This window comes from Camelus bactrianus, chromosome 12 (genome assembly GCF_048773025.1).
Source record: "Camelus bactrianus isolate YW-2024 breed Bactrian camel chromosome 12, ASM4877302v1, whole genome shotgun sequence".
In the NCBI taxonomy this organism is placed as follows: domain Eukaryota; kingdom Metazoa; phylum Chordata; class Mammalia; order Artiodactyla; family Camelidae; genus Camelus; species Camelus bactrianus.
The window spans coordinates 23766658-23790644 of record NC_133550.1 but is presented as its reverse complement, the minus strand read 5'-3'; the positions used below and the strand labels follow the sequence as shown (position 1 = coordinate 23790644).

The 23987-nt window shown below is 38.3% G+C and overlaps 1 protein-coding gene, 1 non-coding gene and 1 pseudogene across 2 annotated transcripts in view; 2 read left to right on the top strand and 1 right to left on the bottom strand.

The window, feature by feature from the left end:
• SLC2A13 (solute carrier family 2 member 13) overlaps positions 1 to 23987 on the bottom strand; it is a 325881-nt gene that overhangs the window by 187271 nt on the left and 114623 nt on the right. The window lies entirely within an intron of this gene.
• On the top strand, positions 13522 to 13664 carry LOC123612988 (small nucleolar RNA SNORA67). Its single transcript, XR_006720315.1, has one exon. It is a non-coding gene; the product is annotated as a small nucleolar RNA SNORA67 (small nucleolar RNA).
• On the top strand, positions 16798 to 18291 carry LOC105081371 (small ribosomal subunit protein eS1 pseudogene; annotated as a pseudogene).

Below are 23987 nucleotides of genomic sequence, written 5' to 3'. Positions count from 1 at the left end.
CAGCCGTTTTCTATTCTCCTCATGTTAAAATTGATTATGAAGTAATGTGGCTGATTTTTGAAAAAATAGGTCAGAATTTCAGAATCTGTTTCCTTCAACGTCACCTTGGGAAGGAAGTTATAAAATCATTTCAGTGATGATGTTACAGATCAAAACATTTCAGGGAATCTTCTAGAACCATCTTCGGAACCAGCGGTGTGAATAACCTCAGTGGTCACCAATCTTCATCTTTTGCAAAGCAATTTGGCTTCTGAGAGTGGAGTCAGTCAGACACAAGCCTTGTTGATAAGACGGCTTGTTTAGCTGAGTGAGGACATTTGAGATGAAAAAGAAGAGATGCCAATAAACGAGCTGTGCCAAGCTATTGCCTATTCTCTGCCTACTTGAAATGCCCGTCCCTTTCTATTTAATTATGATCCTTCATAAGCACGTTTCTTTTCTTGAGAGTTCACATCATTATGACTAAAAGTATTTAACGTGCATGTTTTTGTTATGTTGTCTAGTCTACAACATAATGAGCTCAGTAGCCATGTGGTTTTCTCACCATAGTATACCTGGCATCTAGAGGGAACTGACAGAAGTAAGAAAGCAGTAAGTTTCTGTTGAGGGAATGGATGGAACATACAGCTCTGTGACTCAAAAACTGGCTCTCAAGGTAATTCTAACAAAAGTAGAAGTCTTCTGAGCAAGAAACGGCGGTGTCACTAAATTACAGTCCCTCTCCCCCAAAATGAGAGAATAGGTAAATTCTTCTTGGTTGATTAAGAAACTGTGAGAGTCACTCTCTCTCTTTAATAAACTGTTTACAGAGTAGGACAATAAAGCAATACTACATGCAGTCCTTTATAAACAAGGGGCTTAATGAAGAAAAACTTCGTTTCTACTCAATTTAAATGTAAACTTCTGGTACTGAAACTGCGATACAATACGCTATACTATAACTCCATAAAACCATTACTCCAGCTACTTAAGGTTTCATGCAGAAATTCTGGATTATTAACATCCAGTAAATTATCCCACTTATTATTTTAAAGTGATTATTTTAAAATCAAAACGACTGACTTCTTTAATAATAGTTCATAAAAAGTAGCCAACAGTTTCTTTCAGTTAATTTTTTAAGGGCTACTGTCCTTGTCGACTGAAAACTGAAAGCATTCTATGGAGATTGAGCCATGTTTGTTAACATCTTCAAGGCTTTGTAAGAAGCAAAACAAACAGCTCTTCGACAAATAGCTTTTCACACGTTCATTTACTGCCAGAGATTTGCTGTCATATATCTTTGTGAAGATGGAAGCAGCAAACTATGGGATGTCACTGGGGAAATCATGAAGAATTCTGACAATAATTTGTAAGCTCTTCAACAGCGAACACATCAAAACTAGAATACCAAGTCCACCAACCTACTTCTGCAACCTCTACTTACATGTTTGGGGGAGAGCTAAATCAACATAACAACAACAACAACAATAATAATATATGGTTAATGCTGATAATCTGGAAGGTCCCATAAAAACAAAAAATGGGGGAGACAATCTCCAACGTCACGGTCCGGAAGAAACCACTGTTCCTCTGGTCCTGTTCCTCTTCTCAGAGCTTTACTGTGTGTACCACTTATCCTGTGTATTTCTGAGCATCAGGTGGTTTGACAGAATTCCCACAGCTTCCTTTTACTTTTATTCCTTACATCTGCTCATTTCCTTTTCCTGAAATTATCAGGTAAGCTATTCATTGCATTCTGTGAGGTATATTGCCATTACTTACTTAAATCAAAAATGAAATAAAATTATTCATGGGAGGTTAATAATGGTTAAGGACAGTATTACAGAACTGGCCGAAATGATTATTAATTCACAGTGTGTCTCTTGATAACTTCCTTTTGAAGTGTCAAACAGAGAAATGAGAGGTTTAAAAACGTTCCAGAAGCTAAGAAACAAGGTTAGGTATTGGTGCGTAGATAAGTTGTAGACCACAAGATCACTTTTAGGAAACCATAAAACAATGCACTGACATGTGAAGAAACATCTAAAGTTTGGGCGCTAAAAGAAAATGTTTACAAAGCCCAGCAGTGGTCCTACACCTTATAATCCACCCATTAAGATGTCAGACTTAAGATCACAGGCAGCTAGACAAACAAAAAATTAAGCAAATCACAAAATCACTTTAGTTTTCCTGTAGTAGGGTGATTCTTTTACCTCTTCTCATGATACCATCACACCCCTCCATCAATAAGTCATTATATCAAAAATAAAGAACTTTTTCAATGTACACTTATTTTCTAGAGATAAGGACCATGCCTGTTGGCTACATTTTCATCTACCTCACCTCCAGTGAGAATTACTGAGTTAGCTGAGTCCTCAATTCATGAAGTGCCTTCTGATATAATGAACCCATATGCTGGTTCTCAAATTATCTGTGATGGACCAATTTTTAAAATTTTTTCCAATTTGTTGCTGACTGATACTTTGTTAAATACAAAAAGAATTACTAGAAAAAGGAAATTAAAAAAAGACAAAATACAAGCAACCATTGTTAGATTTAATAGACAAAATTACTCTGTCCAATGCTATAAAAGTTTCTAAAGGTTTATTCTCAATTTCTGTATTTAACCCATAATAGATTTAAAAAAAAAAAAAAGGAGGGGTGGGGAATTAAAGACAGCACAGTTTATGCATCTCATTTTAGGTCACACTGATCAAGCTGACCAACTTCAAAGAGGATAAATCTTATACATATCTATGGTGCTTGCCAACAGGTTACAGGTCTGGGTTTGAATGAGGTTTATTTCCTCCAAGGCATCCAAGGCACTGGTCTTGGTTAAAGCTGCCTCGTACACTTGGACCATGACCGCAGTGCTGGGCTACCCAAGGGCATATATTTCTTAGAGACACAAAGGTAACAGCAATTGAGAGCAAGATTTAAATACCTAGAGATGATAAAATCTTAAGTTTTGACTATAAAACATAAATTTAACATCCTGATTTCCCCCTTTGGCAGCTTTTAAGTTATAACCTTTTAGTTTTAAGAAAAGTAACTCTCCCTGGAGAAAACGCTGCCTATAACCCACCTGCTCACCCCCATGAAGAAACCAGAAGCCTACGCTTCATACCTCACCAGACTTCCATGAGCGAAACATTAAAATGTCAAAGAAAGATGCAGTCTCTGCCCTCAAGGCTCTTAACCTAGACAGATATGTCAACAAACAACGACAAGATAATGAATTAAGTGCTATAACTGAGACATGTATAAAGATCATGGTCTCACACACCATCTAAACACGAAGGATTTCTCCAAATTTACCCTGGCTCCTTAACCAAAAAAACTGTCCCCCAGCGGTCTGCTCAATTTCTTCCTTGGATGTCTAAAGGCATCTCAAACTAGGCATGTTCAGAGCAAGCCCCTAATTCCCCTCCCCAAATAATAATAACGACTTGCTTTACTTACTCATGGTCACTCTCAATTAAGGGCTACATCATCTTTTAAGATGCTCAAGCCAAAACATTCCGGAACATCTGAATTCCTCTATTTCTCTTACAACCCATTTCCAGGGCATTCGCAGATACCCTGTCAGTTCTATACTTGACCCCTTCTCACCCCTCTTCCCACCCCCAGCAATCACCTAGACCTAGGTCTCTTATTCCTGGGTTATTCCAATAACCCCTAACTTAAGGGACCTGGTTCCACCACCATTGTCTGTTCTGAACACAGGAGCCAGATGAACGTTTCTAAACCCAAGTCAGTTGTGTTAGTTCTCTGCTCATGACCCTCCAGTGGCTTCCCTTCTCATACAGAATCAAAGCCCAAATCCTTTCAGTCCCTCTGTAATCTTGCTCATCATTCTGACCTCACCTCTTAAAACTTTCCAGGACATTCTGCTTTAGCCATACTAGCCCAGATACCTGCATGGGTTGCTCTCCTCACTTATTTTAGACTTTTCAACACATGCCACCTTTCTGACCTTCCTGGAATAACCTATAAAAAAAGTGCAACTGCTCTGCCCCGCTGTCATCCACTATCCTTTATCTGCTCATTAATTTTTATCACCTCTATTCCTTATCAACATCTGTCATTCATGTTTATGTGTTCACTGGTCACCACTCCCCACTAGAAAGAAAACTCTGAGAAGGCTTCCTTTTGTACACTGCTAAATCTTCAGTGTCCAGGACTATACCTGGTATATAATATGCATTCAAATAATATTTGAATTAATGAATCATCAAAGATGGGTACTTCACTCCAGTTGTTTATGGGGAATGTCAGGGACAGACTGACACAAAACACATGACACTGAAACTGAGTCTTGAAAGAAGATTCAAGCTTGTCCGACATGGAAAGGGCTAAAAACATCATTGTCATACATGTAACATTTTCCACAAAATCTTGAGGCATAAGAATATATTGTAGGAAAGACTATTAACCTTCCAGCTGTGAAAATCCCCAGGAAAGAAATTAATCCCCATGATGGAGGTAAAAAAGTCAGGGTATGGACTGACAATAAGAAAACTGCCACAGTTCTCATGAAATTTTACAGATAAGAAATTAGTGTAGAATTTATTAAGCTCCTGAACAACAAACATGCTCTGTTTATCTGTTTATTGTTGCCTCCATTTTTATTTTGCTATAATAATGTTTACTGTTGCCTCAACATTTTTTTGCTATAAGATTTCATATCATTCTCCTAGAAATTTCCCTATGTGACGGGACTACAGCTCTGATTTTAAACAGGAAACCAAGGACAAGAAAAAAGTATTCAATGTGTCGGACTTCAGAGTTCCACTGTGGTACATCTATTCGGCTGACACCTATGGCCATGCATTCTGGAATGATATTTTCAAATACTACCTCATTTTACTATCTGAAATGGTCTTACACATATTTACTGACTTTACTGTCTATTTCTTCTCTTCCCATTAGAAAGTGGATCCCTTCTAACAGAGCAGGGACTTGTCCACTGTATCCCTAGGATCTGATAAATGCCAAGCACACAGAACAATCGATAAATGCTCAGGGAATAAATAAAATGCAAATAATAAATAAATATTTCACACCGGGAGTTAAGATTCTAACTTCCAGGCTGGGTTTTAGCGGTACACTGTCTCCTGAGAAAGAGTTCTTCTCCTTAATGGCATTATCAAACGTACAAGCAGAACTGCGTCCACACTTGCATTTCTGGCTGTACCACGTGTGGGACTCGTGTCTCAGCACATCTCAGTGAAGCATCAAGTCTGGGAAACGGTTGCTCTGATGATACAGTGCTGGGAGAAACAGGGCCAAAGAAGGCGAAGGGATTCCGGCAACCTTTGCTCCGGGGCTGCAACCGGGTGTCCCTGCCTCACGGAAGTGATGCTGCAGGGCTTTCTGTCGCCCCCTAGTGGCATCTGTGCCTGGGACACCAGCATATTACTATCCATACTTGGTGTGTGCATTATATGATCATAGTTTAGAAACCTTAAGCAATGCCAGCTGTCTCTATAATAAAAGCTTCAGTGTAAGTCAAAATATTATTGCTTCTCAAATCTCTAAACATGCACACACAAACACACTCAAATTAGTCTCAACTGTGTAAAATTTACACCTGGGCATCAAGGCCCGTCTTCTCTAGTTTTTCCATCACTACAGCATCCATTCTTCTCTCCCTCCCTCCACCTCATCTGCTGCTCACTATCAAAATTTACTCATTCCTTCATTTATGCATTGTTTGGTAATTTTTTTTGTCTTTTTTTTTTAAAGGAGGTCCTGGGGATTGAACCCAGGACCTCATGGATGCTCAGCATGCGCTCTACTGTTGAGCTATTTCCCTCCCCCCAGTTATATATTTTAAGAACGCTATTAGCATCATTCAAAAGACATTTCTGTGTTTATAACACATGTGAAGCACTGCTTTACTGGCTTATGAAGGAACTCCAGTGCCTGCTGATTCCCTGTCAGTGATTGCAGGTTGTTATCAGGAGTGCCCTCTGAATCAGTCCAGACAGCTGCCAGGTGGAACCGTCTTTCTTTCCTGGTTCAGGTCCCCTCAGGCAGTGTCAGCTCCCTTACTGGCTTTGTGAACAAAAAGTATCTCACCGCTGCCTTCTCCACCCACGTTAAGACCCTTCTCTCTACCTCTCCTTTACCCGCGACACCCACCAGCCCTGAAAAGGTCACAAATGCTGCAGCCGCTGCTAAGGCTGGAGGCCAGACAAGCCAGATGCCAGGGAAGCTCAGTGATGGTCAGTGCTTTGGATAAAGCTGTGGTCCCTATTTACAGCTGCTGTTTCTCTCTCCTTTTTAAATCAGCTTCAGGGTTAACAGTGGATGTACTTTATTCACAGCTTACATGTAATCAAAGTCAAAAAAGAGGAAAAAGAAGGCCTAGAGAATATTTGGGCTTACCAATAATGGGTGTGTGGGCTATAAAAAGGGCTGGCAGCTTTTAACTGTTCTCTCACAAACAAACAAGAAAACCAAGCACCATCTTCTATCACCATTTCATAAAGAAATCACTTAAAAAGTAGAAAGAATATAATCTTAGTACAAGGTGCAGTACTTCCAAAGAAAGAACATTAGGCAACCTTATACCAACATACTTGGTTAAGTGGGACATTTTTTAATTGCCCTGAATTGATGTGTGAATAGGGTTGACAGCTATGGTGGCCCAAGGGCAATTAAGTAACCTATCCCTGAAAAGGGGTCCCATGTGAGAAGAGAGGGGGTGTTCCTTGTCTCTCAAGCAAATAGATGAGGGATCAAGAAAATCATCAGTGAAGGGAGGAGGTGCCTGCATGGATGGGAGGGACCAACATGTGACCGCCTGGCTGGACATGGGTTTATGAGGTATCCTTGCTGATCCGCCTCCTGCACCTATTTGAGTAAAAGGAGGGTGATTTGGAGAGTAATGGTAGCCAGAGTAATAGGTGGGAGACTGGATTGTGGGGGATAGGGGGGTGCAATGGAGCAGCCTTGACAGCTATCATCCAGCAGAACAACAATGACACTGTCGGCTCATCTGAGAAGAAGGGCAAAGCTGTAACTCAGATATGAAATTGAAGTTTTTAAATCCAAAGGCCTCATAAAAATGGGGAACAGGATTTGAGAACTCTGCTTACCTAGGAGAAAAGGCAATTCTACAAAACACAGCTGGGCTCAGTGAGTAGAGAAAAAATAAAATATTTCTACGCTGGCAATCTTTGAAGTTGAAACTATGTAATGAACCAGATGTAACATACTTAGTTTTCTAAGTTGGGCTGCTAATCAAGGAAACCCTCTCTGTGGATCAGCACAGGCCCACAGAATGGCTGTTAGGAAAGATTTGAACTAGTCCAAGCCTTCACTTTACACGAGGGAAATGGTGCTCAGCGCATACGGAAGGACCCAGGTGATTGTGCTTATGTTCCTCTTTCACTCTGAACATGTCATGGATAACACCAGTTCCCCTGGGAGGTGCCAGCTGGTCAGCAAAATCAACACTGGGCAGGAGAATAATAGAAAATTATTTTATAGAGGTAAGGCAAAAGATGGAATTTCCACCACCCACCTCTCAGTGGTCATAGCCTTTTTTTTTTTTTCACTCATGCTGCAGCTTTCCTTCCATTTTCCTCTTGCTCTTTTTTCCCACCTTCACCCATCACTCTCCCCTTTCCTTGCTGGGGCCAATTACAGCAAGCGGCAGAGTGACAGTTAAAAAAGGAAGAGACCTCATTTTGGAGTATTGTCATCCAAAAGCCATTGTTTTCTAATAGGTACATCTAATTAGGTATTATTACTATTAACAGGTTAATATCATTATATTTTACATTTTAGATCACCAGAATTAAGTGATAAGATGAAACGACAATAAGAATATATAAAAGTACAAAATCATAGTTTCTATTTTAAACATGTGCTAAAACTGACGTCAAATTACTGTCAGTTTCTCATAAATAGAAACTGGGGCTCGGCTGATGTTATTTGTTTCTTTGCTTAAACTGAATGAAATTTATCATTTAGCTCACAAAGCATTTGCCAGACTGCCAATCTAAAGGTTTAAAGCTCACAGATGTGGGTACAACAGTTACACACACATACATACATGTGTAATGTACTTATGGTATAGTGTCTCTTTTCCTTTAAGGGAAAAAAAATGAAGATACGTCTCATTTTGCAATTATGAACAAGTACTTAGGCATCTAAGAGGAATAACCTTATAATAAAAAAGATTTTTAATTTTCAAGTATAAAACAGAATCGATTCCACCTCATCTCAGTAACCATCATTTCGAGATAGATGTACATAGCAGTGGCTAGTTTAAAAATTTTAATACGGATGAAACTTTCCAGTAATTTGACCTTGATGTCTTATCATCACTGCTCAGTTTTTCGTGCCCATCTTCTATGACCTTCCCTTTCAGAAGCTGATAAACATAAGAGGCATGCCATGAAGAAACCATGAAGAGAAACAATGTAGTCTGGGTACCATTTCTCAGATGCTGTTTGAGAAATGCAGAGCGAGTCCCTGATGGCTTTCCTTCCGCATCCTCCACGTGAGTCAGTTGCTAGGAAACGTCAAAGAGGGATTCAGTATTAGGTCTGGGGAACAATGAGCTAGCTTGGTAGTTATCTGAACACTAACTCGTAGCCTTCATTAACTGCTAACTACCTTAGGAAGCTGAAGATTACAGGTGATGCTTCTCCAGAGAAACACACATTGAGTCCTACCCTTTAACTATTTTAAACAGATTCTTGAATCCACTGAAACAAGAAGTAACAGCTGTAGGCATCTTAAAATAATTTTTCAGCCAGAAGTTGCACCCAGCCTGCTATCCAAACTTAAAGATGGTAAGAACTAATCTCTTCACTGCCTCAAGCTGTATTTTGGTATTGCTGTGCACAAATGTATGTATACACAATCACACGAGCACGCACACACAGAGGATACACAAGAAATGAAAAAGAAAAAGAAAACACATACTTCAGCACTACTGCAATAAAGTACTTGCCTCAAAATTAGTAGAAGAGAAAAGGGAGAAACAACGAGAAACAAGTTAAGGGAAAACACACGCGCGCGCGCACGTGTACACACACAAAGAATAAAAAGTCCAGGTTTTCACCTGGGCTTTCTGACAATCGGATTCGATTTGGAGGTTCCTGCTGACCCCCTCCTCAGGTTCCACTGCTGGACTAGCTCCCAGAATTCAGGAAAACAGTTTACTTATTAGCTTATTGGTTTCTAATCAAAGGATACAACTCAGGACCAGCGAGATGGACAAGACGCACAGGGCAAGCGGGAAGGGGCGCCGAGCTGCCACGCCCTCTCTGAGCGCACCACTCCCCCGCACCTCCTCGTGGACGCCTACTCGGAAGCTCTCTGAAACCCTGAATCTCCCTGATGCTCTGGGGATTTTTATGGAGACTTCACCAAGTAGGCATGATTGAGCATTAGCTCAATTCCTAGGCTCTCTCCAGAGGAGGCAGGTGTTGAATGTTCCAAACTTCTAATCATGGCTTGGTCTTTTTGGCGAAAGGCCTCTACCCAGATGTCCACCAAGAGTCACCTCATTAGAACAAAAGACACTCCTATCACATCAAATGCATTTCTTAGTCCTTGGGGTTTGGTTTAGCTGAGCTGCAAGAAAAAGAAAAGCGCCCTGAATGGAGAGCTGGGAAACACAGGACCCATGAACCCACTGTGTGACTCTGAAAAAGTGTCTTAATTTCTCTGGGAATCATTTCCCAGAAAATTAACAGAGTAATGCTAATCTGGATAGGTTTTTAGGAGGATGGGATGAGATCTCGCATGTGCAAGCATTTTAAAATTGTACAGTACACATAAGAAGGGAGTATAGTTATTTATAAAATGGCCAATTCAGTGAATCAGCATGTAAATAGGACTCAATATTTGACAATCAAAATTAAGCCACTAAAAATCATTAATGGAAGAGGTGGGGATTTTTCCTTCAAAAATTTCATACATAAATTAGACTGTTTCATTAATAATATTAACATCAAAACATATGATGTGATTTACTAAAAAGCTAAGCAATGATATAAAATAAACAAAAAATAACCACAAGAAAGAATTTACCTTGCCTCTTAAAAAGGTTGTCATTTGCATTAATTCCTCCATAGCTTTAAAGTAGAAAAGTACATCAAACTATGAAGGATGTAAAGTAAGTTTTGAAATGAACTATCTCAAATAATGTCCTCTTTGTCTTTGACATGGTAACTAAGAGTAGCTTTGCCATCGCTTCTAACTTTAAAAGAATGACTTTACAAGCTGTATCTTAGACCCTCTGCTAAATTTAAATTGAAACTGAATTTACACATGGGTTAAGGGTTCTTTCTAAGATGTTTCTTACAATCCCACGGGCCAACACATCATGCGGGATGCCAAGCACCCTGGATCTGGGAGACCCCATGTATTGGTTTGCCAGAGCTGCCACAACAAAATACCAGAAATTGAGTAGCTTAAACAACAGAAATGTATTTTCTCCCAGTACAGTTCTGGAGGCTGGAAGGTCAAGGTCAAGCATGTCCGGCTTCTCTGGAGGCCTCTCGTCTTGGCTTGTAGATGGTACCTTCTCACTGTGTCCTCACACAGTCTTTCCTCTGTGCACGGGCACCCCTGCTGTCTCTCCCTCTTCTTATAAGGACAGCTTAGTGAATTAGGACCCGTGAATGTGGCCTCGTTTAATCTTAATTACCTCTGGAAAGGCCCTATTGCCAAATACAGTCACTTTCTTAGGTAGCAGGGATTAGGACTTCAACATAGACATCTTGGGCGGGGGACATGATTTAGTCCACAACACCCCACTTCCACTCGACCTCAGTGGGATGCTAAGCACTGAGAAACGCTGGATGGATGGCCAGCTCCACATCCAAGCTGAAAGCATTCCCTACTCTCCAAAAGCTTTAGGTCTTTATCAAGAAAGAAAACAGCCCAAGGGAGGACATGGACATTCACGAGGAAATTATGTCAATATCCACAAATATCAATATGGCTGAGGAAACAAGTTTGTTAGACTCAGAAACTGAAAGGATAAACACTGGTATGTTCAGCTATTCTCAGAAAGTTTCCTCAATCCTCTCTGCTGACTTTGGCATTTACTTAAGCTGGGTCTTCAACTAAAAGAACCTCATTGCTAAAATGCAAACCGGCGGCCAACACTGGGGAAAGGACACAAATGACAGGCCATTATGTGATGACTTTGCAAATTTTCTTTCAAAGAGAGCTATAAACAGTCATTAAAAGAGCTCTTGAATATTTCTGAAGCTGATTTGGAATAAAAAGTCAGATAAATAGACACATTTTCACTGTTTTAGCCTATGCTGTAATCTCGTCCAAAAAATTAACATCACAGAACATTGCCTTACACAAAAAATAACATCCTCTATTTCTACAGTTTTTACCTTCCTTTATTATTTTTTCATTTCACCCTCATAATGCCTCTATGAGGTAGAGAAAGCAGGAAAAGAGGAAAATGCAGCTGAGTGACATTAAATGACTTACCCAAAGTCATAAAATAATAACCAAGGGAATCAGAGTAAGAATGCAGGTCATCTGACTTCTAAGTCAGCACTCTTTATTCTTGGGAGCAAATGACATTCTGGGCATTGAAACTATAATCTTACAAAATTCACTTTATTTAGCACCACTGGGATGTAAAAATCTATAAATAAAATTAGATTTGCTGAAATTCTACACATAACCACAAAATGAATTTAGTCTGAAATAAAAATAATTCTGACCACTTCCACAAATATAGTGGTTTTAAGATACCAATCATCTTAAATTTTAGAAGCAACATTTTTGTTGCAAATCTATTTCACTAGATCAAGTAACTTGGTAAATATAATAAAAGTTCAAAGTAACAAAAGAAATTTCCACAATTAATAATACAAGGCAAAATTTAACCTAATAACTAGATGATCTTATTAATCTACAGCACACTTTTTCACTAGGCTATGAACATTTCTTCTGCTAACTGAAATTAAGGACAACAATTGAACCACTGGACAATTAAACTTTGATCAGGTCAAAGAAACTATGCTTATTTAGGATGAAGGAAAAACCAACCATCAAATATCAACTACAATAAAAACTTGCTTTATTGAGCACTTATTATGTGCCAGGCTAAGTGCTTCATGTGCATTATGTGACTCATCCTCACAACCACTCTATGAAGTGGGTACAATCTCATATCCATTTTACAAATGAAAAGATGACAGTGAAGTTAAGTAATGCACCCAATAACCCATATTTAAAATGTGGCAGAGACACAATTCACACCCACCTCTGTCTGACTCCGAAGCCTGTGTCTGTTCATCACTCTACTGCCTTAATTCTGAAGACAAAGAAGAATGAGATATTGCCTACCACAACTGAAAAGAGGAGGAGAAATGGGCATAAGAGCAACAGAAATAAATTTCTAAACAGATGCACTGCTTAAACATCAAAGTAACAAATGAGATGATGGAATTTCCTCTGAGAGTCTTAAAAAAAGACAAGAAAAAATTAGCTTCATTCATTCACTCTTCCATGCAACAAAACTGCAGAGCACATGCCACAAACCAGGCACTCTCCTAGGTCCTTAGGACTCTAAGAATATGACATAATCCCTTCCCTTGAAGAGTTCAAGTCTACAGAGAAAGGAAAACATAGAGAAGAAAATTTAAAAGGCATTGATATGGGTGATAGCATAGACTAGTTACAAAAATGCCTTATGAAGGGGTTTCATAAAGCTGGTTTTCACTCTCCTTGCAAGCCAGTGACATAATAATATCCTGTTATTTGAGAAAAGGTACATCTCTGATGGGCCAAAATTATGTGGACCAAATAGACAACTGTTTGATAGTAATACTATCTAAATAATAAATAAAGGTGAATTTTATGGTATATGAATTGTATCTTGATTTTTTAAAAATGTTTTAAACAAGAATGAATGAATTATATAACCTTCAGAATTTTACTCAAAATGTTAATTTTTTTGGAAATCGACCTTTAAGCATAATATGAAAGAGAGAATTCAAGTCAAGCTATTCTAAAAACTCCTGATGAGTCATCCCACCACCCAGCAACGTCTCCTCTGTAACAGCCAGCAGAGCGAATCAAACTTCATGTGTCAATAACAAGAAAAGCTGCACTTCTTCCAAGCAACTAGACATCTTTATCAAATGAACATCATAAATGGAGTAAGTGATCATGTTGCCCCCCCCCTTCCCCCGGCTGTTAGCGTCTTTTTATACAGTGACATTTTAATTTTTTATATCTACCTTATTACACACAAAATTTAAAGCGGCTTTTAGAAATACATAAAAGCAAATACAAATAACAAAGAAAAAGGTGATGAAACACCAATTAAGAGTACTTGGTTCTTAAGTCCTGTGGCTAAGCGATTCGGTAGGTTAGCAATATAAATGGAAGAGACAGGAACCTGGTAAGAGCTTATACAAGGTTGTAGATCAAACACTATGTTGGTAACTTTCCAATATTACCCATGCATGAACATTACTGTCCATTTACACAAAATATTCACTTGATCACTCATGGATATTAAATCCTATGTCCTCCCACGGTGGTCCCCCTCTCCAACAGGCCAACTAGTGCTCCCCAAGCTCCCAGAAACATAGCAACTTGGGATAAAATCTGGCATGCCCAAGGTCTGTGAGGGTAAGGGGATGTTTCCTTTTGACATCTGTCTGCCTACATATTTGCCCAAGTGTCCCTGTCACATCCACATACTGAAGTTGTCGTCTTTCTTGACATGGGCCAGAGGCACTGATGTACAGCCGTTTGCTTTAGCCATCAACCATGACTCTCCTCTCAACTGGGAAAACTACATCCATAGAATCAGTCATGGTGGACGCTTTGGCCATAAGGGTGTGGGTATCACCATAGTGACAAAAAACAACCAGAGGACCACATGGGACATGGAGACCTTCTACGACACACCCACTGAGGGCTAGGCCCTCAACGTTCCTGGGTGCATCCAGCAGGCCTGTGGAGCCCATCCAGCGCCTAATTCTGAGACTGAGGAAGAAGAGGAGGGAATCCAGGGATAGACACCTTTGCCATATTTTTCTCTGTTTCTAAGATGAATGAATGAATATAATTTTCGAGTCCCCCAAAATTAAAAGAATTAAATGTTATACAGAGCATTGATCTGACCCAAAGGAATGTTTCAGTATCCGTAGTTCACTAAGATGCATCTATTAAGATAAAATTCTATCATTACATTGCAGTGAACAAGGCTGTTACTGAGACTAGAGACAGAATACACGGAACTCTTCATGATGCTCAATATTTTTGCATTTTTCTCTCTATTTTGACTCATGTCTTTATATAGGGTTTAAATTCAGTAGATACTACAATACATAGAAAGAAATACCATATTTTCAAAGTCTGTTTATTGTACAGCCTGAATGCTGAGTTTTTCAAAAAGCAAACAAAAATAGTTATATTTGTACTAAGTAATTGAAAGTACCCAGTTTGAAATCATCTTGTCCACGTCTACTCACTTATCCACCTGGAGTTCATGCTGTCTCATCAAAATAATGTATTTTTCAGAGAAAAATACTATTCTGAACAACATAAACACTGAAACACCTTTAACATGAAACAATGTATGGGATAATAACCATCAATTGGCCTTACTCTGTTTTACTAATCAACACTCACAAATGCCTCTTTCATACTAAATCAACCACAAGTTTGTACGATGAGTCTCCCTTATTAAATTTATTTTCAATCAGAATACTTCAAAGTCGCTGTCAAGTACAAACACACAGTTGACATTTTTATGAGGCACCCAGTCTGACAAATCATGATGGTTCTTAAGATGGTGTGACATCATGAAAAGGTAAACATATTGTCAGCAATTTCAAGAGTAAAATTTCTGGAGGCTTTTTGTAACAAAGTGCTAAGTAAAGAAAGTTAGAAATTTTTAATTCTTTGTAGTAAAAATTATTAGTTTCTTTTTGTTACTGCTTTATTTATACCTCCCTTTACTCCAAAATGAAAAAAAAAAGATTTAAAATAGTTAACTTGTTTGTGACTTACAAATCAAACTAAACATTTGCTACTTTACCACTTTATATATATATATATATAAGAGTATTTTATCTGGAAATTGCACAGATGGGGCATGGTACTTTAAAAACAAGTACAGAATAACACTGGGGTTGATCTGCATATAACTTTTAGTCAGCCCAATGTATCTGCAGTTCCTTTGCATCAGTGGATTCAGGGACCCATGGACTGTGCAGTACTGTAATATTTACCATTGTAAAACATCCACATATAAGTCCACCCCCTCAGTTCAAGCCCATGTTGTTCAAGAGTCAACTCTAATTACTGCTTTTTAAATGAATGAATCTCTGATACTAGTTCCAAGAACTCCAAATTCTGACAGCTGCTAATACCTTTTATTATCTGTCGAACAGGTCCGTCTACTTATTTACCAGCAATAACCCATTAGCGACATAAAATGGGTCGCTACTAATGAATCGCAAAGAGTTTTAGACTATTAAAAAAGTCTAACTGTTTTAGACTCTTCTGATGGTAAAAACAGAATTAACTATACCTAAAAATCATCTCAGAAGACTGCTTTGCAATGAACAATTTCAGGTGACTGTAACATAAGTCACCAGTTACACCATCAGATGACGTGGCTTTCTGTAAGGTGGATATTGGAGTTAGAGATATTTCTGTCTTGTATGACTCATATTACAGAGATTCTGAAATTTTTCTGCAGAGATGGCCACCTGACTTAACACAAGTTAGAATCAACTCATTCATTCTGCAATTTCTCATATCAATATCTGTCTAATTCCTGGACTCTGAAAGCTGCAGTCATCAAAGGTAAAATAAAAAGTACCTAGGAAAAAAATGACTTTTCCAGAAACTGCATGCCTCAACATAAATTGGATCAACTAAAACTGTGGTGACTCACCAGTTTTGAGGGTTTATAAGCCCACATAAAGATTTAACAGAGGAAAAAAATCATCATTCTTCTATACTGGAATTCAGCAGAGCAAAAAATATACCACATGAGATTTTAATCTTCAGTGTAAAGTATGATTATTCATAACACAAACTATGGGTCAATAATTTATACCTGTGACTTGTAGGCAAGCAAAGGATGCTCACTTAATGGGCATATCAGTCACAGGCTCACAGCCCTGCTCTGTGTCCCACCTCCACCCTCCTCTCCTGTGAAGAATGACTGAACAATAATGAGGGTGAGAAAGAAATGTGTGAAAAACACTGATCTAGAAATGGAAACTAAAAGACAGTTCACCAAATAAAATTTTGTAGATTAAAAGTTACGTAATCAGAAATAAAAATTTATTTTTAAAAGAGCAATACTTATGAAAGGAAAGCTTATGAATTAACTTCTGCCTTAAGCAGAACAATGTATGACTTACTCCAAACAACTAGAAGATGATTTTCAACTCATATGATTTTTAATACTTCTAGCTTCCTAAGAAAGTAATGGGTTATCTCCAAGGACCAAGGAAGAGAAGAGATAAAAACACCAGTCAACCAAATAATGAATGGGAGCTGATAGCAAGAACCAAACTTGAAAGTCAGAGTTGCCCTGAAGGCAAACACCTATGAGATTCTTGAATCCTTACGTCTAAGTCTTGGGCGCACTGTGCAGTAGAGTAGCTAATTCTACTAAGGTGAATTATTGAAGGGGTTAAACAGCATTCCAAATCCCTGATATGCCTTAACTCTTGATATTTGAAAAAAAAAAAAAAAAAAAAAAGCAAATCTTCCCCCCAAGAGAAAAAAACTTCAATAAGTCTTGGGTTTTTACTTTAAGAAATGCATTGAATCTAAAATTCCTCAGCTCCCAGAGTGGTGAGGTTAGGGACATGTTTTCATAACAGACCAGGAGGTCCCCTTACAAAAGCTTATTAGTAGGGATGTGAAGCAAGATCTCTGAAGTAGAAATGCAGACGCTGAGGAAAGAAAGCACGTAGGCTGGTGACCTGCGCCCCTCATCAGACCTGGACAGCTTGTGGGAAAAGAAGGCTCAGTACAGCTGAATGCATGGCTGCTGCAGGATCTGCCTCTGGCCCAGCTGCTGTGATCTGTGGAGAAACAGCGGAGTCTGGCTGTGTGAATCAACAAGACCTTTACCCCAGGGGTAGGCAGAGAGGTGTGCCCCTCGTTCAAGAGATTTCTATGCCTGAATCCCGGAATCTTCATACCTGCAGCCTTCTTTACCTTATATCTATCATCTATTATCTTTCTTGTTACATTCCATGGCAAAAAGAACTTTCAGATGAGACAAAGGTGATAACGGATTTCATTTAATAAGACAGTCAAGGGCTTAAGGGATTCAACTTAAAGGATACATTTAAACGATGTGCTCTTTTGGCTCTCTGAGCAGCACCTGCTGGTTGGCAAAAACAAGCATCTTATGAAAAGTGGCAAAAGGGAGCCAACAAGAAAGGTTGATCCATTTTCTAAGAAAAACTGGCATGGTGTGAAAACCAGCTATTTTCAATATGTACAAAATACTGGGTAAACACTAGTCACAAGAACGCAAAAGGAATCAAAATTGCTCTGGTAGCCTCAAGGGTTTCTGAAGTGAGACTTACTGGTCTGCAGAATGATGAAGTTGCACTTAGAAAATTCAACCTAATTACTGAGGATGTTCCAGGCAAAAAAACTACCCAACTTCCATGATGTGACTCTTACTCAAGACAAAATGTGCTCTACGGTCAAAAAAAAAAAAAAAAAAAAAAATCAGATCATGACTGAAATCATGTTGGTGTCAGTGCTACTGATGGTCATTTGCTTTTTCTGTTCTGTGTTGGTTTTACTAAAAAACCAAAATGCAGCAATCAGACTGAGAAGACTTCTGATGCTCAGCACCAGCAAGTCCACCAAATGTAGACAAAAATGGAAGTCATGACCCGAAAGGTGCAGACAAATGACTTGAAATAATCGGTCAACAAAATGATTCCAGATAGCATTGGGAAAGATATAGAAAAGACTTGCTAATCTATTTATTCCCTCCATGATGTAGTCATTAGAAAGGTAAAAATAATAAAGAAGCCTCATTTGAATTGGGAAAACTCAAATGAATTTCATGGGGAAGGTAGTCATTCTGGAAAAGCTACTGGGGATGAGGTAGGTGTTAAAGTTGAGCAAGCTGAAGTATATGAGTCCTCAGTCCAAGAATCGCTTTAAAATTCAGACTTTTAATAGGGACAAATAAAAAGTCTTGTTTGCCAAAAAAAAGTGTAATGATGTGACCAAATGTATAATTCCAAGTTTGTAAAACAATTCAAACAATTTCAAATGCATAATGGGAATTCATTATTTAAGCTAATCCCACTGTTGAACGCTCTATAAATTTAGTTTCTCATACGTAAAATTTAATATGAGATAAAACTGAACACTGAACTAAATGTTTATTTTTTTCAACAGAGCAGACAATAAGTTTGAAGCACATATACTGCCAGATCTAAGTCATACCCAAGTCTCAGAATTAATCCAGCTTCCCAAAGACATATGAGGTAAATGGTGCAAAGCCTTGGACCTTTCAATGGCATTCAGCACACAAGTCAAGCTGGAAATTACACTTGGTAATTCTCTGTTCTGTGCCAATCAGCGTGCTCTACAATCTTCATCTCATTTCATCTTCACAGCAACTCAGCAAGATAGATATTGCTACTCCCATTTTTTTAAATCAAAACATTATGGTTCATGTAAGTTAAGTCACTCGCCACGTTCACCCAGGAAATAAGGGACAGAGTTCTTAATCAAACCTGCTCCACCTCCATATAAAAACATGATGAAGATATCTTATCCTCAGTCATAAATATGAAGGTGAAAAATACTTCAGTAGAAATCCTTCAAGTCCGGGAGGTGGCAATATTACCCAATGAATTGATTAATCTCTTACTCTCTCTCTCTGCCTTCCTTTCTCCTTCTCCCTTCACAGTCTATTTCTCTCTCCCTGGATTTCAAAATATAATCCCATATTAAAAAGAATGTTTAAAAAAGAATAAAATTCCTTGTAGAAGTTTTATGACATACAAGCTTTAAAGCCAACTCATCACAAATACCAGCCTTCCATATTTTATTGTCTTTTTATTAGTTATGTATGTTTTTAAAATCTTCCTAAATGGGTAAATTTTCAAAACTGCCTTATAGAAAGAAAGAGAGACAGAGACAGTCAGAAACTAGGGTTAGAGCATTAATTCTAGAATTTTTATCCAAACCATCCTCATCCTCTTCTCTTCCTCAGCTGTCATGTCTCTTCTCCCCTCTGTTCTCATTTCATGTACACTATTACCACTACTATTCAGAAATATATATGAAATACATATGAATTATACAGAAATACACATGGTTACATATGGCTTATGGATACGTGTATCTACATGGAATTGTACACACACAATTCCTTGCTCTCAGCTGAGAGGGCCCAGAAGCAATACTTAAATAGCAATGTACACAGCAAGTGCCAGACTTTGGTTTCTAATACTATTCTTCAAATGGAGCAGAGTCCAAAATTAAGGAAATGCTAAAAACAAAACCAAACAAAATTCCCATAATAACAGGAGTATGTTGGAGGGACATAAGGGCCAACTAAAAGAGCTGGTGGAGGCCAAAGATGAAACATTATGCAGCAAAATAGAGTATATTGGATTATAACACAAAGTATAAAGTAAATATTCATGAGTCCATACTGAATATACAAATGATTGAATAAATAGAGGAAAAGAGACAAATCTCCCATGTGAAAAAAATTCTAAATAATTATGCTGATACCTCTCTTCAAAGAGGTGGCTGTAACTTCCAAACTTTAAGTAAGGGCTATGCTGTGACTTGTTTGCAAACAGTACAGTACAGAAGGGGGGGGGTGGGGGAGAACACGTCCACCATGGTTACATCAGCACTGACAAGTCACGCTGACAGTATGCACTCTTGATATGATGTGATGACAATGACACTGTATCTTCATAGTCTCCTTCCCCAAAGCCCACAGCCTCAGTCTAATCATGACGAAACATCAGATAAATCCCAACTGAGGGACTTTCTACAAAATATCTGACCAACATTCCTCTTTTCTGAGGGTCATCAAAATCAAGGAAAGTCTGAGAAACTGTCACAGCCCAGAGGAGCCTAAGTGACATGATAACTAAATGTAATGTGGTATCTTGATAGGATCCTGGGACAGAAAAAAAAGGACATTAAGTAAAACCAACAAAATGTGAATAGAGTGTGAGATTTAGACAGAGATCAAGATGGTGGAGTAAGAGGACATGATGCTCACCTCCCCCAATGAACACATCAAAAATACAGTCTATGTGGAGAGCAGTTCCCTTGGGAAGCTCACTGGAAACTGGCAGAAGGGCTCTGTACAACCAGGGCTGTAAGAGAGATACACAAGTAATCATGTAGGAAGAAAAGTGATCAGGAGGGAACCTATGCCTCTGGGAGGGGACTAAGAGGAAGTGGGAACTAGGATGGGCAGACACTCACCCTGGGAACTGGGCATCTCAGTCCTGGGGTCCTATGCATATGAGACAACCTCCCTTGACTGACTAGAGAATGTCTGCGGCAGACAGTAAGGCTGGAGATGCCTGGACTCCATCTGTGAGGAGTGCATGGGTGCTGGCTTGCCCTCAGGAAGAGTGGAGAGAGATTTGTCCTAGTGGCTGCCGCCACATCACACCGCCCAGTCCAATTCAAGTGAACGCTCCAGTCCCATGCACTCCACACCACAGCCTACTAGCACTAGGTCTGGGGCAGCCACAACTGGGGAAAAGACACAACCGTGGGCTTCCCTTGAGTGAAATAATGGATACTTACACAGGCAAGCACTGGACCACTGCAAGCACTCAAGCCCCATTTGCTTCATCATTACTCCCCTGCATTAGGGCAAAGGTCCCAGTAAAGGGAGAAGGAAATACATACACTTACTGGGAACAGAGCCAGCTCGAGACTGACCCTCAGGGCTTCCACTCCAGCAACTTGGGAGCAGACCCTGCCCCTGACAGGGTGGTGATAGTCACTAAGCAGAGAGGAGGTCCTGCCTCAACCCTGAGCAGGGTCTAGCTCCACCTCCAGCCCCACCATCTATCAAGGTGAAGGCTGTCAGCACACCCTGAGGAAAGACATGACTGGCATCCACGTCAAATGCAGTCCTCCCACCAAAGGAATTGGGCACATGCGTTTGGTGTCATGCTCTGAAGTAAGAACACTCCTTCAATACCACAACTGGTAATTGTTTCAACTAACTTCATAGAGACAGAGAAACAAGTAAAATGAAAGGGCAGAGAAACTACTCTCTAGTGCAAACAACAAGAGAAAATGCCTAGAAACATAAACTGTGAAACATAAATAAACAATTTACCAGATAACGATTCAGAACATTGGTAATAAAAATGCTAACTGAATTAGGGAAGAGAATTGTACTAAACACAGATAATTTTAACAAGGAACTAGGAAATATAAAAAAAAAATCCAATCAAAAATAGATAATTCAATATCTGAGATTAAAAAAAAAACACTTTAAAAACAATGAATAGCGACCTAAATGACACAGAAAAATGCACAAGTGATCTGGGAGACAAAATAATGGAAATCAGCCAAAGAACACTTCAGACAGAAAGACAAATGAAAAAAATGAGTGCAACATATGTGATCTCAAGGATAATATCAAATTTGCAAACATTCACATGAAAGGAGTTCTAGAAGAAGAAGAGAGCAAAGAGTATCAAGAATGTATCTGAAGAAATTATAGCTGAAAATTTCCCAAACCTAAAGAATGAAATAATTATCCATGTACAAGAGGCACAAAGGATCTCAAATAAGATGAACCCTAACAGACACATACCAAGACATAGCATAATTAAAATGCTAAAAGTTAAAAATACAGAGAATTCTAAAGGCAGCAAGAGAAAAACAAAGAGTCATACAAAGAAAATCCCCATAAGGCAATCATCTGAGTTCTCTGAAAAAACTTTACAGGCCAGAAGGTAGGGGCATGATATACTCAGAGTGCTGAAAGGGAAAAAGCTGCAACTTAGGATACTCTACACAGTAAGATTATCATTTAGAACAAAAGGAGATGAAGAACTTCTCAGACAGGAAAAACTAGAAGAATTCAGCAATACTAAACCCACCCTGAAAGAAATGTTGAAGGGTCTTCTCTAAATGGAAAAGAAGTAAGAATCTATAGGAAAGGGACAATTCCAAGAAGAAAGGCAAATATACAGTAAGGGCTGAGGATCACTTAAGTAAGGCAGTACATGGACTAAAAGACAAAAAACTGTGAAAGCAACTATAACCACAATAAACAGTAAGGGGATAAGAATGAAGATGTAAAACATGACATCAAAACACAAAACACAGAGGAGAGAAGTAAAAAAAAAAAAAATGTAGATCTTTTACAGTGTGTGTGAATTTATAACTATCAGTTTAAATCAGGAAGATATAATTACAGGTCAACATTTATGAACCTCAAGGTTCATTTATGAACCTTTTACCTTTTGTAAAAGACACACACACACAAAAAAAAACAAAAACAGAACAAAACAAAAAAAAAAAAACAAGAAAGGAATCCAAGCTGATTACTAAATAAAATCACCAAACCACAAGAGGAGAAAGAAACAAACAAAAAAGAAATAAACAGAGAGGAACTACAAAACAGCTGGAAAACAAGTAATAAAATGGCAATAGGAACATACTTATCAATAATTACTTAAAATGTCAATGAACTGAATGCTCCAATCATGTGACATAGCGTAGCTGATTGGATAAAAACAATACACTTCAAAATGGTGCCTTCAAGAGATTCACTTCAGGGCTAAAGACACACACAGACTAAAGTGAAAGAATGGAAAAAGATATTTCATGCAAATAGAAACAATAAGATAGTGGGAGATAGTAATACTTATAATAGACAAAACAGACTTTAAAATAAATGTTATAACAATATGGCATTAACAATATGCACCCAATACAGGAGCACCAAAATATATGAAGCAAATACTAACAGACACGAGGAGAGAAACTGACAATAATACAATAATAGTAAAGGACTTTAAAACCCCACTGACATCAATAGATCATCCAGATAGAAAATCAACAAAGCAACAATAGTCTTAAATGACACAGTAGACCACTTTGACTTAACAGATATCTGAAGGACATTACATTCAAAAACAGCACAATATACATACTTCCAAGTGCACATGGAATGTTCTCCAGGGTAGATCACATACTAGGCCACAAAACAAGTCCCGACAAATTTAAGAGGACAGAAATTGTACCAAGCATTTTCCTTTCTACCACACTGGTATCACCTAGGAATCAATCACAAAAAGAACTAAAAACAAATGCATGAGCACTAAAAAACATACTACTAAAAAATCAATAGGTCAATGATGAAATCAAAGAGGAAATCACAATATATCTTGAGACAAATGAAAATAGAAATACAACTTTCCATAATCTAGAGGATGCAGCAAAAATGGTTCTAAAAGGGAAGTAAACAGCCACATAGGCCTTCCTCAAGAAACAAGAAAAATCTCAAATAACCTAATTTACCATTTAAAAGAATTAGAAGAACATAAAAGTAAAAGTCAGCAGAGAGAAGAAAGTAATAAAGATCAGAGAGGAAATAAATAAAATAGAAATTAAAAAAACAATTTAAAAAAGATCAATGAAACCAAGAGCTGGTTTTTTGAAAAGATAAATCTTTAGCCAGACTCAGCAAGAAGACAAGAGAGAGGACCAAGTAACAAACCAAGAAATGAAAGAGGAGAAATAACAACCAATACAACAGAGATACAAAAAAAAAAAATCATGTAACAGAATACTACGAACAGTTATATGTAAACAAATTGGACAGCACAAAAGAAATGGACAAATTTCTAGAAACATACTGCCTATCAAAACTGAGTCAAGAAGAAACAGACAATTTGAACAGACTGATCACTAGAAGTGAAATTGAACCTGTAATAATAATAATAAAAAAAAAATTCCCAGCAAACAGTCCA